The sequence below is a fragment of the Mya arenaria genome, chromosome 6, assembly GCF_026914265.1.
Source record: "Mya arenaria isolate MELC-2E11 chromosome 6, ASM2691426v1".
Classification (NCBI taxonomy): domain Eukaryota; kingdom Metazoa; phylum Mollusca; class Bivalvia; order Myida; family Myidae; genus Mya; species Mya arenaria.
In genome coordinates this window covers 30,086,447-30,100,391 of record NC_069127.1, presented here as the reverse complement: position 1 = coordinate 30,100,391, position 13,945 = coordinate 30,086,447, and the positions used below count along the sequence as shown (strand labels likewise).

The following is a 13,945-nucleotide window of genomic DNA, read 5'->3' as shown; positions in this document are numbered from 1 at the left end:
GTTTCAAATCAGTAATAAATACTCTTCAATAGAATATAAGAACACATCAAAGTGCATAACGATTTGTGGCCAATATTTTGCAAGACGACACAAAGGCGTTGACCATACTTCGAACCCTTCTTCCAGAAGAAAGAATCTAAGGCAAACCAAATGAAAAGAGAGTACCTTTTTGCAAATGATTTCAACTTTGTGTTGGGTTCGTGTGCACCAACATGCCACACTCTGTCTCAGACGTAATGCTGATAACCCGCGACCTCGTAATCTACCTGAAAAAGCAATTGAAGTCGGTCTACTCAATATTGACATATCATAGATAACCACGATTTATTATATTATTAAATGAACTTCAGTTTTAATTCCGTCGTCAGTGTATATACCATGCATTCAAGATATATATTTGGTTATTGGCACGTTCAAGATATATTAATTTTTCGCAAATAAATTTAAACTCGGTTTCAAGCAAATAAAGAAATATTCACTATCATGTCTTTAATGTTCTTACGTATATTACCAATCAAGAGGCGTTGATACCTGCTCATAAACAGTATACGTATGAAAATATCATAAATATTTAAATTCAATGGAATCCAACTTTAAAATCTGGTATACGGAGAAATTAAGCAGCGAGTACATATATCAACTACTCGATCATCAATATTCAGGGTCGTGATGATGGAGGCTCGGGGCTCTGTCAGTGAAGATAAGTAAGAGAAGAGAGTTAAATCATACGTTTTTTGTCACAGTTTTAGGCGCACCCGACGGGCTCCACTTCCGCCGAAATTCATGTTTTGAATAAAATATTACACAATTGATACAACCTGAATTAGATTCCAGTTTTTTCTCAACACTTAAAACATGATTATACTAAATTCAATATATCGTGAACCAAACCAAATTAAACAGACTGTCAAAACATCGCTGAACTGTTATGTTTATTTTATTATAAATATACTTTATCTATCTACGCACGTAACCACTTTTGCTGTTAAGCTAAATAAACATTCTTCACTTGTCTGTCTAATATTAGAAAATGTTCTGATTTATTTAAACAAGTGGTTTATTTCTTTTCATTGAAATTATTGAACGGTTGCCATTGAACAAATATTGTAGCCGTAAATTGTCTCATGAATAATTAGTGATACATTACGGATTGGGTACAAGCGTATGTATGTCAATTTAGCTCTCGTTTTCAAAAAGAAAGATACCGAAACTCTATATGCTTGTTTTTTTGCAGATGATGTTCATAATGATTTTATACAAATTGATTTTTAGAAGCAGAAAATATGTTATACCATTACTTGTATTAACTGCAGACAAAATATTTTTGACAATGTAATCATACAATATAGTAATGTTCGTGATACACGTTTGAATAAATGTCTGTTAGATTGTGTTAAAAACACCACAACCTTGTTGTTCGATTTTGGTAAGTCGTTGGTCGGACGGGCATTTGTTGTGTAGGTGGCTTATGTGAATAGATTGTTTTAGATTTCTTTTAGTGTTGGTAAGATCAACCTCGATGTAATATTACTAAAACAACTAGTTTTGATCAATAACTTAAGACAACAATGATGAATGGTGATGAGAGTCATTGTGTACGAAGCTTATCTGAAGTTCGATAGTAGTTGAAGTAAATGTGGATAAGGTTAAAAAAAGGCTGTTACTGAAATAATAGAATACTTCTTCTCAATAATTCAAGATAATGGATGGAAAGTTATGAAACTTGATGTGAATAAAACTTATGTAAACACATACTTGATGATTGCTTTTGGGGTCAGCAGGTCAAGGTGAAGGCTGCTGGTACTAAAACAGAAGAATGGTTCCTGTGATTGGATTTAGGAGTCAATGTGGTCAGGGCCATTGACGCTTTGTAATTTCAAATATAAAAAGCTAAAGTTCCCTTAGGATTGCTGAACGTCACAATAACTGAAACAATGAGACTAATTTAAGATTTATATCTTGAATCAGGAATGACGTATCAACTTAGTGAGCTAATGTTGGGACATCAGCTCTAGTCTTATATGGCGTTGGAAGGGTCACGATCATTGCTGCTAAAATTAATGTAAGTCAGTTTCTTCTCAATAACTGGAGTTGGGAATTATTTATTTGATATACCTAAGGGTATAGACGTACTTTCTGATTGCTTGTAATGCAAGTTGGGTCAATTTGTAAAAAAAAAACTGTTTTGTTATATGCAGTGATTAAACGGTATATCGAAATCTCATATAGGTACGATTTGGGGCTGGTTGGATGAAGGTCACGGCATGTATATTATTCATGTTAAAATAAAAGCTCACTATTATTCAAGATTATTACTTTTAGGGCAAATTGTGTTCTTAAGTCATAAATCAAAAGAACAATTGGACTCTATTGTTTGATTCATGTTTCATGGCGTTATTAAGACATCGAACTCGAACTTTTACTGTAGAGTACTGATAAATACAGTTTCAAATAAGGATGTTAAAGAACCCGTTTTTACTTTCCTTCCTTTCAATTATATACAATTATAATATAATATTCTCAACTGAGAGATAACTTAACATAAATATATGTGTGGTATTGGGACCCGGAATTAAAATCACAGTTTTATGGCATTGCGGCGTTTCTAGTTACATTTACAATAGCAATATTTACAGCTACTTTTAATGGTAATTGATTCGCGTATGAATATATTTAAATTAAAAGAAACACATCCATATATGGGGATATACGTACACTAGAGAGACATGGTATATACAAAGAAGTCACATGACTATGTTTAAAAAACAACAACAGAAAACACAATTGCGCATTTCCAAATATTGAAGATATAGGATAAATGAGAGCCAACAGCAACACTTGAGCACATGTTTAAACGAAGTATTACAAGTTTGAAGTCATGAATCTTAGTAGCTTGATAATATCCAAGCTAATACTTAATTGCATATATACTGCAGGAGCCCAGAATGCAACCCATGGAAACTTTGCGCATGCCTTGGAAACATGTAGAATGTCAGGTGGATTTGCTCCTCGGGAAATTATCAATTCATTGCCGCTTGGACAACATCAAGTAGAAAATTGTGCTGTTGCTAAAAGCTTGGGCTTGATGATGGCGAATCACTATGGACACATTACAAAGCGAAATTTGGAGCATATGTTGCTCCATTCGGCTGTGCTAAGACACTTCCTACACGATTTAAAGAAAGTGTGAACAGTACTAACATGCTATTCGAATGCGCCAATTTGTGTTCAAGAAAACAAACTATTAAGATAATATATATAGGGATACAGAATGAAGAGTGCTATTGTATGGCAGATCAAGGATCGTTTACAATTACGAAATGCCAAAGAGGATCAAACATGAATAGTGCTACTGTTGCATACGTCTACGAACTAATTGATATAACTGTTGAGAGAGAAGTATATGCATGTATAACATCAGTCCTGTTAAATAATAATTCAAGGATTTATAATGCCGCCAAATGTTCAGGGAAACAGCAAGGAATATGTACTAGTAAAAAAAGGGATGACTTCGAAGTGGTACAACAAAATTGCTTGAATTATAAAGACACGTTCGGTTCAATTGGACGAAATATTTGCATTCTTAACAGAAATATGTTCAAAGACGATATTGACGAGACATGCTCTGCATATTCTGCGAAAATGCCACCCATAATTTACCAAGGCATGGATAAGTATTTAACCAATTACTCTGAAAGTTTCTTTTTGAGCAGTGTTAGGGCGTTTAGAATTGTCGAGAATGCCCTGTTTACATTTGACAATTCAACACTGACTTGCGCTTCTCTTTACAAACGTGGATGTAAAATTTTGATTGAACCTGACCATTGCCACAATATTAACAGATTTCGTTGTCAGTATACGACTATTTCAAGAGAACAAACTGAAATAAATATGCAGAACGATACTACGACGCTAATCGCAATACTTATTCCAACTGCGCCGTTGCTAATACTGGCGATATGTGTCTTTGCTCGATTCAACTATGTGAAACGCATCCGCAAATCGGCAGTGGGATGTTTACGAAGTCTGAACCCTGAGACTCTCGAGCAGGAGCATGTCAGTCTTTGCATCTATGACTATGCAACCACTTCGGCTGTTTACGATCGTCCTATAAGGCGACAAAACATTTACTCCGTAAGTGAAGACATTATATTAAACGAGACAATCAAAACATATCATTCTCCTGAGAAAGGCAATACCATATGCCCGACAGAGAATAAGAAATATGACGTGACAACCACCAGTGGCAGGGAACACTGAAACCAAACATGACTAAAGAATATACATGTAATTACGCACATCTTGGAATAAGTATGACCATATAAGGCCACATGCCGAACCCACAGTCTCTAGGAAATAATTGGAACTTTTCTATTTTTTTCGATGTTGTACTTATCAGTTCATATGCTAATTGTTATTGTACATTATGTCAGCACCATTTAGAAAAAAAACATAATAAAGTAAATATTCTAATTGACGGTTACATTGCTTTGTTCTGTTTGTAAATAACGGTAAATTTATTGTTTATGATAAAAAATGTGATTCGTCTTTGTAGTTCGTTCTCGTTTATAAGCAGTATTGTCGATTACGTGTGCTTTTACAGGGGTAATAACAGCAGATATTTTTCAATCCTGAAAAATTGCCGGTCTACAAAAAAGATAGATAAAGGGGGATACCTGTAAATTCATTTTCTTGTTCTCATGAATATGACAGAGCCAAACAACAATATTTATAAATGTACAATACACAGAAGTTTCAAATTCTGAATTGATTGTGGTTTTTATTCTTATTACGTATATGCATATAGTTAAGAATGAAATAATTTCGTTGTTGATGTTTTTTGACAGGATAATGATCTGGTTTTATACATGACCAATAATTTAAACTTAAATATTATAAGGAAACAAAATATGAAACCAAAAGTCTCACATAAAAACAAATCCGGTTTCAATTAAAAATTAAATCTCAAACAATAGAAGAATAGCCACTGAGACAATCAAAACGAAACCTAGACATGATCGGGGAAGTAAACGCCCTATTGGTAAATTGATATGTTTTATATGTCTCTTAAAGTCAAGTACACACTTAAGGTCAGCCATTCATCATTATGATGCAAGTGTGTTTGTGCTCTTAAAATATTTAAATCGAGACTATTTGGTCAATATTGATTATATTATATTATTTTTGCGTGGATAACATTTTAAAAAACACCATAATGACGCTTCTTTTATGATAGTTTATACATTTAAGGAAAGTAATGAGTTCAAACTTTACTCCGGACATGTTGACATAATTTGATCACTTTCTTCCTTAAATTTATCGTTATCAGTAAAGCTTTCATGAAAGAGCTTTAAAACTTTAGCTTTGGGACACAACAATCATGAAACATTTTTATTTTTGCATTTGATCATTGATATCCTTAATAACTCATTCCACTACCTCGAAGTGCAAACGCCAAACGTTCTGAGTGACATTCAAAACAGAAACCGAGAGAACAATCAATATTCACTCAAATCCTTTGAACGTAACTTTTAGACAATAACTAGCCAAATAATACAGCGTACGCATTATTTTGTTATTTATTACAAAGTGACTAGATGAGTAAATGTTTCTATATTTTTATTGAACTACAATGCAACAATACAATATTCGTTTATCTATAGTATATGGCCACCAGCCAAAAGTACAAACATAACATGCAGTATGGATACAAGTAACGCTATTTGTTAAGTTTACATTTAACATGGATGTATACAAAACCAAAAATAGTAAATGTTTGGCACAACATACAGAAATAATGTTTAGTGTTTATCATTATCAATAGGAGTAAAGATAAATATAAATTCGGCATTTATATCAATAACACTTAAGTAGGCTTATTATTCCATACCTCCGTCGGCATAGTTACCCTTATAGTTTAACATCTGCGGATGATTGAATAGTAACTGACGAAGAACAATTGTCAAGCACCGAGCCACAAGTAGGGCATTTGGGATCCGTGGCGTTACTCATAGAGTTTCGACTTATTAGGCTGGTTCTAGAAGCCGACCTTCTACTAAGTCCTCTACTCTCGGTCTGGCTTGTATTGATCAACGAAGCACTAGAGTGTGACCGTGGTAAACTGGTTGCACTTGGCTTGTTTGGTATGATATCCTTCCGTCGCATGTATTCTGTGATCTGCGATGAAATAACCGCTAGTGTTTCACGGGCCTACAATTGTGTAAATTAAAAAATAGTAGTGTTATTGGTTATTTTCATGACCTTCATATGTCTGTAAAGACCGTTCACGATAAACAAATGCACAACATGTAATATGAGCTGATACATACCAGTCGGTCGAGATCAATATTTTGTCCATTTTCCCGTGAAAATGAGACGAAATGTGTATGCTTGCGGTTGAGTGACGTCTTTCTGTCTTTTAGGCCGACAAAACCTGTGCTATCTTGACTGAAACATTCATGATCAAAATATAAAGTTGAAACACAGGCTTTCAGGGTTTTTTTTACCGTTTACAGAGAGTTTGGTAAATATAAATCATTTCAATCGGATAGAGTTGTTAAGCATTAAATTCGACATTAACAAGCAAAACAATAACGCAGACTAAAACCTTTGAAATATATTTAAAAAGAAAAGCAATTTAATAAGACCCAACGTTTTGTTTATTTTTCCCGGAAAACGAATGACACAGTTCTTTCATATATACCTTCAGCCAATTTTACATTAAACTTAACTGAAATTTTGCCGTTTAACTAAATCCAAACACCACACAACGGTGTCATATTGTTTTAGTACATTAAAAACCTACGACGCTATAAAATACTTACCATGAGCTTAAAGTCTACTTGACCGACCCCGGCAAACACAACCATTAAGGGCAAGTGGCTTATAGAGGTCAGGCGTTCAAGAACGTCATATATGTTGTTCAAAATACCATCCTGAAATAATAGAACACTTTTTTGGAATCGTTTAAGACTGTCCCTGATTTATAAAATGCCTCCCCCCCCACAAAACGTTCAAGAGATGGAACGTTTAAAGGAAGTGTGAGTTTGAATTCCTTTCATTGTACAGGCGAGATTTCTGATGATAGGCCAAAATTAACCAAACATTTTGGACTCTGAATTAAGTCTGGTGGGCTGAATGTTTAAGGACTCAGCCTCATTTTTAGAGAATTTGTATTAATGTATTATATTGTTTTGTTGGAGCAGCAATATGTCAAATGAAACATTCGAAAAATAGAATAGTATGTGCTAACACCAGTAACAAATTTTAACGGATGTCTCTGAAAAGTGTTTAGAATTTAAAGTTTACACATTGACATGAATAGAAAATTATCGCAACAATTTGACAAACTCTCTTTATCTTACCGTAATGATAAGCAGGACATGATAGACCTGGCTGTCCTGTGTGGGCTCGCGCACAGCCAGAGACTCAGCAAAGGAGATCACTGGCCTTAGTCGCGTGGGACCCGACATTCGTAAATGCTTCACAGCCGTTTTGTATCGGCTGATGGCGCTCTAGTGTAATTAAATAAAAGATATAACCGTAAGTCAGATATTTTGCTTGACAATTTAGGTCACTTTTAGTCTTTATCCGGGAACGACAACACATTAGCTAATGCTCCTTAATAATTTAACTGACATGCCCCTCACTAATACGCATTCCGCAAACTACCCACTTGCGTATGTCGGTTTTAATATCTAGATAAAAGTAATTAGCAATTCTTGAAATACATCCGGTTTTAAAATAATATTGACCTTGTTTAATCCTCTTCTTAGGAACGTTCACAGTTCAAACATGGGCTTGAAAGAACACATTCAAAATTCATTGAAATGACTGTCCTAGTTATCTACGATCAAAATTGTGCGTGAGGGGCGATGCACGGATACATGGATAGCAAAGGGGTGTTAAAAAAGAGGTATTTATCAAAATAAATCAAAATTTAAAAAAAATTTATTGATTCTGCGATACTTAAAAAAGAAACCGATTTACGATGCGGCGTACGAATAACTGTGTACGTCAACGTCTATCAAAACTGTTTAGTTGGAGCGTCTAAGAGAAGCTTCGTAGCAAAGGGCAATGCAAAAAATAGTGTTCTGAAAAAGATGAATTGAAACACCAATACTCTCAAAAATATATAAAAGAAACGGAAGATGTGTTGATTTCAGTTTAAGATCGCTCGACTGTGTCCGTGATCACAGAACAACTATATTTTGACATTCGTGACATATATAATTACCTCAATTCTATATTCGTGAAATCTGTTCCAATCGTTCGAAAGTGGAAAACAGTGATTAATAACAGACGACTTTTTCATCTTGGCGCCAAATCCCATCATACCTATTTTCTCTTCTGTGCACTAACGGCAAATAACTCCTCCTAACGCCTCTATAACTTCCATGTAAGGTGTTTTCTATGGGACAAAAATGTAAAAATACGGTATGAATGTGTTGCGGAACGTTATTTACAATATGCTTTTGAAATATGTATACATATATCGGGATGGTTAAGCATTGCTTAAAACTGTATCGAAAACTCATGTGTTAGAATTTCTTCCGCTATTTTCATGATTTTGTCCCTAAACTTTGTTCTTAAATATTTTTCTTATCAATACAATTTTAAAAAGACATTTGATAACTCGTAAACCTTATTTTCGGAGACGTCGTGAAGACTCATCGTCTGTTCAGGTGTTCCGTTCGATGCCTGAAACAGAACAATACTTTATATCTTCAAATTTAACAAGAATGTCACAGGGACATTGATACTTGAAATATATACACATTTTTATAATAAAACTGGCTGTAAATAACAGTATTGGAAAAGTAAAGAATGAAAGCACATAATAAAATAACGGCACATTGTGATACATAAATATAATTAAATTATGTCGGACAATACAATATCAATTGCATTTTATATATATATATATATATACATGTCCACGCATCTTTTACAAAATTATATTTAAACAGAACGTTAGAAGGTCGTTATGAATTCCAATATTGTGGTCATAATTGCAAAAGCTCCCATGCTATATTGTGTTTGCCTTTCTTCGAGGAATAAACATTTTGGTCGAAGACAGAAGCGGACACTTATATACCGTAAAGTCTATTTCGACGTAAAGGTCTAGTTCCATCCCTCCTGTGACATAATCCAATAACGAGTAGTCACAATCTACCCTGTAACAAGGATGAAGAAGCGATATAAAAAAAAAAGGTAGCTGCTGAAATTGAAGAAAATATAAACAATTGCAATTACAAGCATGTTGACATATACGTTACAACTTAGGTTTTACTAAAGCCTTTACTTACTATGCGTTTCTTTCGTGGATACTGGCAATGAAAACAATGTGTTTGAAAGAGTGTTGCCCTATATTCAAGGGAGGCCAATCGCTCTACATTATCATTAAAGGGCATATCTCTTTACGTTGTCTTACCTAAATTGAAAGAAGCGCAAGTATCCGTTATTTGTGATTTTAATACGTTTTGTCATTTTTCCTTCTTTCTTCGGCGCAAGGGGTAGTTCTTTGTAATGGCCTTCCCTAAAGTAAAAATAATGATCGAAACCATTTATTCTTCTTTTAAGTTATTCATATGTTTGGATCCTAATATAATACTAACAAAAACGATGGAAAGCCTGATGTATATCAATTCATTTCAATGAAACATTTTTAAATCATCAGGAAATGAAACATTGAATTTTAAGATATGCAATAGGTCACACGTATGATATAAAGTGTACTGTGTCGATGTGAGTCGTAACCTCTTTAAACATAATACATTCACAATAGAAAAAGGTACAGGAATTAAAATAGTTAGAAGCACATGAAATTAAGTCGGTATATATTTCTTCGAAAGTAAACTGGCTTTTAACAAAGCAAGGTGATTCTTTCATGATTCCAATATTTATTTTTGTGAGTAATATACATGATCTGTGATTGTTTGCGAATGTAAAATAGTGCTAAGCTTATTTCTGTAGGAACGTATTGCTGTAAGTTAAGTTCCTTCTTTTCCAAATATGGTTTGTTTAACGAGCATGTTGATGGTGACTTGCATTTTACCAAATTGATGAAAGAAGTGCAAGAGTTTTCGAGTCGAGGCAACACATTGTTTTCAAAAAAGTATAGAAACAGTAGTAAGTATAGAAAACATTGTTGTAAATCCTTAATTATAAGTACCGTCATTTGTATTCATTTACCACAAGTTTGTGAAAAAAACTTAATATATATTTTTGCTGCCGATTTAATTACAGTTAATATAATATCTATTTGGAAATTTAGTTGCATTTGTTAGCTACTATTCCACAGTATAATATATCTGCCTCACTTATGTAATTTGCAAGGTACGCAGCCCAGATATTTAAGCATGATATTTGTCCTTGTATAAAAAATATGATTGCGAATAAGCGTATGCCTCGAATTGATTGCAGGTTCACAGGATGCAGGTATCAACTTCAAACTGCTCATTCCAAGTACACAAATGACTTTTTCCATCCAACGTAATATTCACTTATCAGGCTTTTCTTTCATGTACTGCGAACATCGGGTAAATACACCTTTTTGGGGATGTTACCATATGCAAAAGCCCATAACAGCCCGAGTGCCAAGTATAACTTTGCAGAGGGTAACGACCGAAAAAAGGTGGAGTATCGTGATGATTGCATAAAAAACACGATCAGTTACTTTTGTGAATCAAAAAGATGTCAAAAGTCATGAAATTAGAAAACAAACTAGTTTTAGTTCAAAATAACCTACTTGTGCGACGTTTTAAGCGATGTTTTTGAAAAAAATTCAAAACACTTTATCAAGGCCAAATCAATTAACGATATGTGAATTGCTGCTACGACACTATTTGTTCAGTGTTCAGTCGATAGGAAAATATGTTTTGTAGAGAATATACCGGATAACTTGAGTTATTTACAATTAATATCTATTATTATCACCGATATGTATCTTCTTTTAACGTATGTGTACATATGTTTTAGCAACTAATTCAAACCTGAAAAGTATGTGAAAATGGCCTAGCTGAAACGCTTTGTTGAATTCAGGCATGAAATGTTAACTTCAATCTTTTCACATTCAGTATCAGAGAAAGGAAATGTTGACAATTTATTTATACATTGCATACGACGTAATGGAATCATGTCCACATTAGGCTTTTGTTCTGAATAATATCGGCAGAAATAACATCAGTTGGGAGGAGTTGGGAATGACAACAGAAAACATAGGTGAATTTACTGAAGAGTTCACATTTTCTACTGATATATTTCTATTGTTAACACACGCCGGTAACGGACGGAAAACACAAATATTATGTAATAATGGAAAATAATGTCTTTTCCATATATTGGCCCTATCATCGAGTAAAGAACGGCATATCCAGTAACATGCATTCATAATAATAATACTTTTCCGTAGTAGTTGCACCAAATACAAAAGGGTTTACATAGTTTGCTTAAATTATTTATCTAACCTACTTTTGTATAGAGTTTAGATCTCTTAGCGTTGCTACCCGTCGGCCCAGCATTTTATAATCACCGGTTCCACTTAAATGATAAAAATACCGCCGCTACATTTATTCAAAGAATTATTTCACCCGGAAGTGCTGAATGGATAATAAGAAAAGAAGATAACACATCACTACGGACTTTTAACGAGAGCATATAGAGCTCATGTTAGTAAACATAACATATTCGTACTGAAATAAAATATTAACATGTTTCGTATATATATCATTGAGTGATGCTATCTAAGGTAGCAGAAATGCTACTGTCGCCCTTCCATGAATATTATCACTCAAAGGTACCACCCCTTACACATACGGCATAATTACAAACTAAAGTAACTGTAAACAGTAATGCATGTGAGAATGTGTTATAAGGTAATCTGATATATTAAACAATCTTATCTTGAAAAAGTATTATAAAAAAATGCATTGATGAAAAAAAAACGAACAAATGCCGTTGCAGTCTAATTAAGCATATCGAAGCTATGTCATTTCGGTTACTTTTGTACTTATTTTATTGTAGTTTATGACCTAGGATCAGATTTAGACGCAAATATATGTTTAATGCAACACTTTATTGACTCACTGTTCAATACTTGCCTTTCTTTTCCTTGTTTTGTGGTAGACCAACAAAATGCAAAACAATGGCCAGGAAGTTAATAGCCAATATGCTGATAACGTTGGGTTAGTTTATCAATTTTTAAGGCTTTATTCAAAATAAAATTAAAATTGTTTTAAGCATAGCAGTGTTGTTATCATTTTCTTGTATATAGTGTAACATGGTCGGTGACCAATCGTGAAAAAAATACGATCTCTATTTCATTTAGGTAATAGTTTAATGATGGTTATAACAGTTCTCAAAGGTTTCAGTTAATGTTAAACAACATAAACGACTTGTATCATATTAGGGGGCATACGCTTTTCTCTTAATATAGAATGATAAAATTAAACTTCAAGGTTTGATAACTCTAAGATTGCCATCCAAAACGCCAAAGAGTCACTTCGAAAATTAAAACCTCCTAGAACTAAAGTGTAAGGAATAAAAATCAAAACAAAACCAGTGTGCATTGATCAGGGGAGAGCAATGCTATATTTTACGTTTTCTTTACCTGACAATGGTTAAGAGTTTTACATCATGGACTTGAATCTTGCAAAATCGTTTATGTAACCGATTTATCAAAGTATAATTATAAGTTAAACGTATTATCTATTTAGATAGTATGTCCTGATATATGTCCCTTAACTAAATCTCTCACCAAAAACGAAAGAAAGCCGTTAAGACAATTCGATAATAAAAATACTGATGGGGCATTAACGCACTCAGTCAAATTTCTTTAGGTTTAATAAAAAGTATTTTGCTGTACAATAGGTAGCCCTGAAAACTTATTTGTGTGGGTAAAGAAGTAAAGCTAATTGAATGAAGAAAAACTGTATCAGACTTTTGTTGAAATATGCACTTTTGACTCCAAGCAGTAACTGGTTAACAAGTTATGGTTTGCGAATTTCAGGACGAGTTATTAAAAACCCATTACATGTGCACAAATGTGTGTTATAACGGTACAAAATATACGTGTTTTTTTTTATCTTGATGTTTCCTTTTTCTTTTATCAGTGTATACGATTGTTTGTTTATAAAGGTTTGTTTTTTATTAAACATATTTTATAGCTTTATTTTACAATAATAATGTTTCTGGTCCATTTTGATCACGTTGAGAACTATCGCGTTTCCACGCGACGTCAATAATAGTGTGAAGTATTTGGATACCTCAGGCCAATTTTATTCTTAAAGTACATTAACGATCACAATCATTGTTCAACTAAACCCGCCATCGGGATAGAACCGGTCGTGCTTTTTTTAATAACGACAAATAGATTGTGTTCCTAACCTGTGGTGCCAGACTGCAAACTCGAGCTGTCGATCCCAATCTCCATTACACACACGCTGTAAACCAAGGTCGAAAGGACGCCATCTGAAGTGACGCATACACTATCCGATCAATGACATACAAAAATAAATGATTTCAAAGACCCTATGCCATGTCAGGAATTAAGCATTTTATGTTTGATACCGATATCACAAACATAATACTACTACACTACTTGACTTTTATGTTGCAAACACTTGTTTTTTTTTCAGATTCGTTCTTGAATACCATCACAGCACAAAATACGCGCAAGTACACCCACCAATCTCCTGTAGTATTACTCTTAAATACAAAGTTTGCCTCAACATTCAATAGATTTTCGGACAAATTTAAGTTAAGAGGAAACCTGGGATGTTGGGTCTTCTTGTCCGTCTCCGTGCGGTAGATTGGATGGAACGTCACATTGTCAATACTGCGGGATATATCATGGTACACGTCAGGCTGAAACAAGGGAGAACAAACTTGAATTAATTAAATTTTATCAATTACGAAAATAATCACCGCAGGCGAGTGATGTCAT

At 33.8% G+C, this 13,945-nt stretch overlaps 1 pseudogene; it reads right to left on the bottom strand.

The window, feature by feature from the left end:
• Positions 1–13,945, bottom strand: part of LOC128237693 (copine-9-like) — a 33,321-nt pseudogene that overhangs the window by 17,210 nt on the left and 2,166 nt on the right.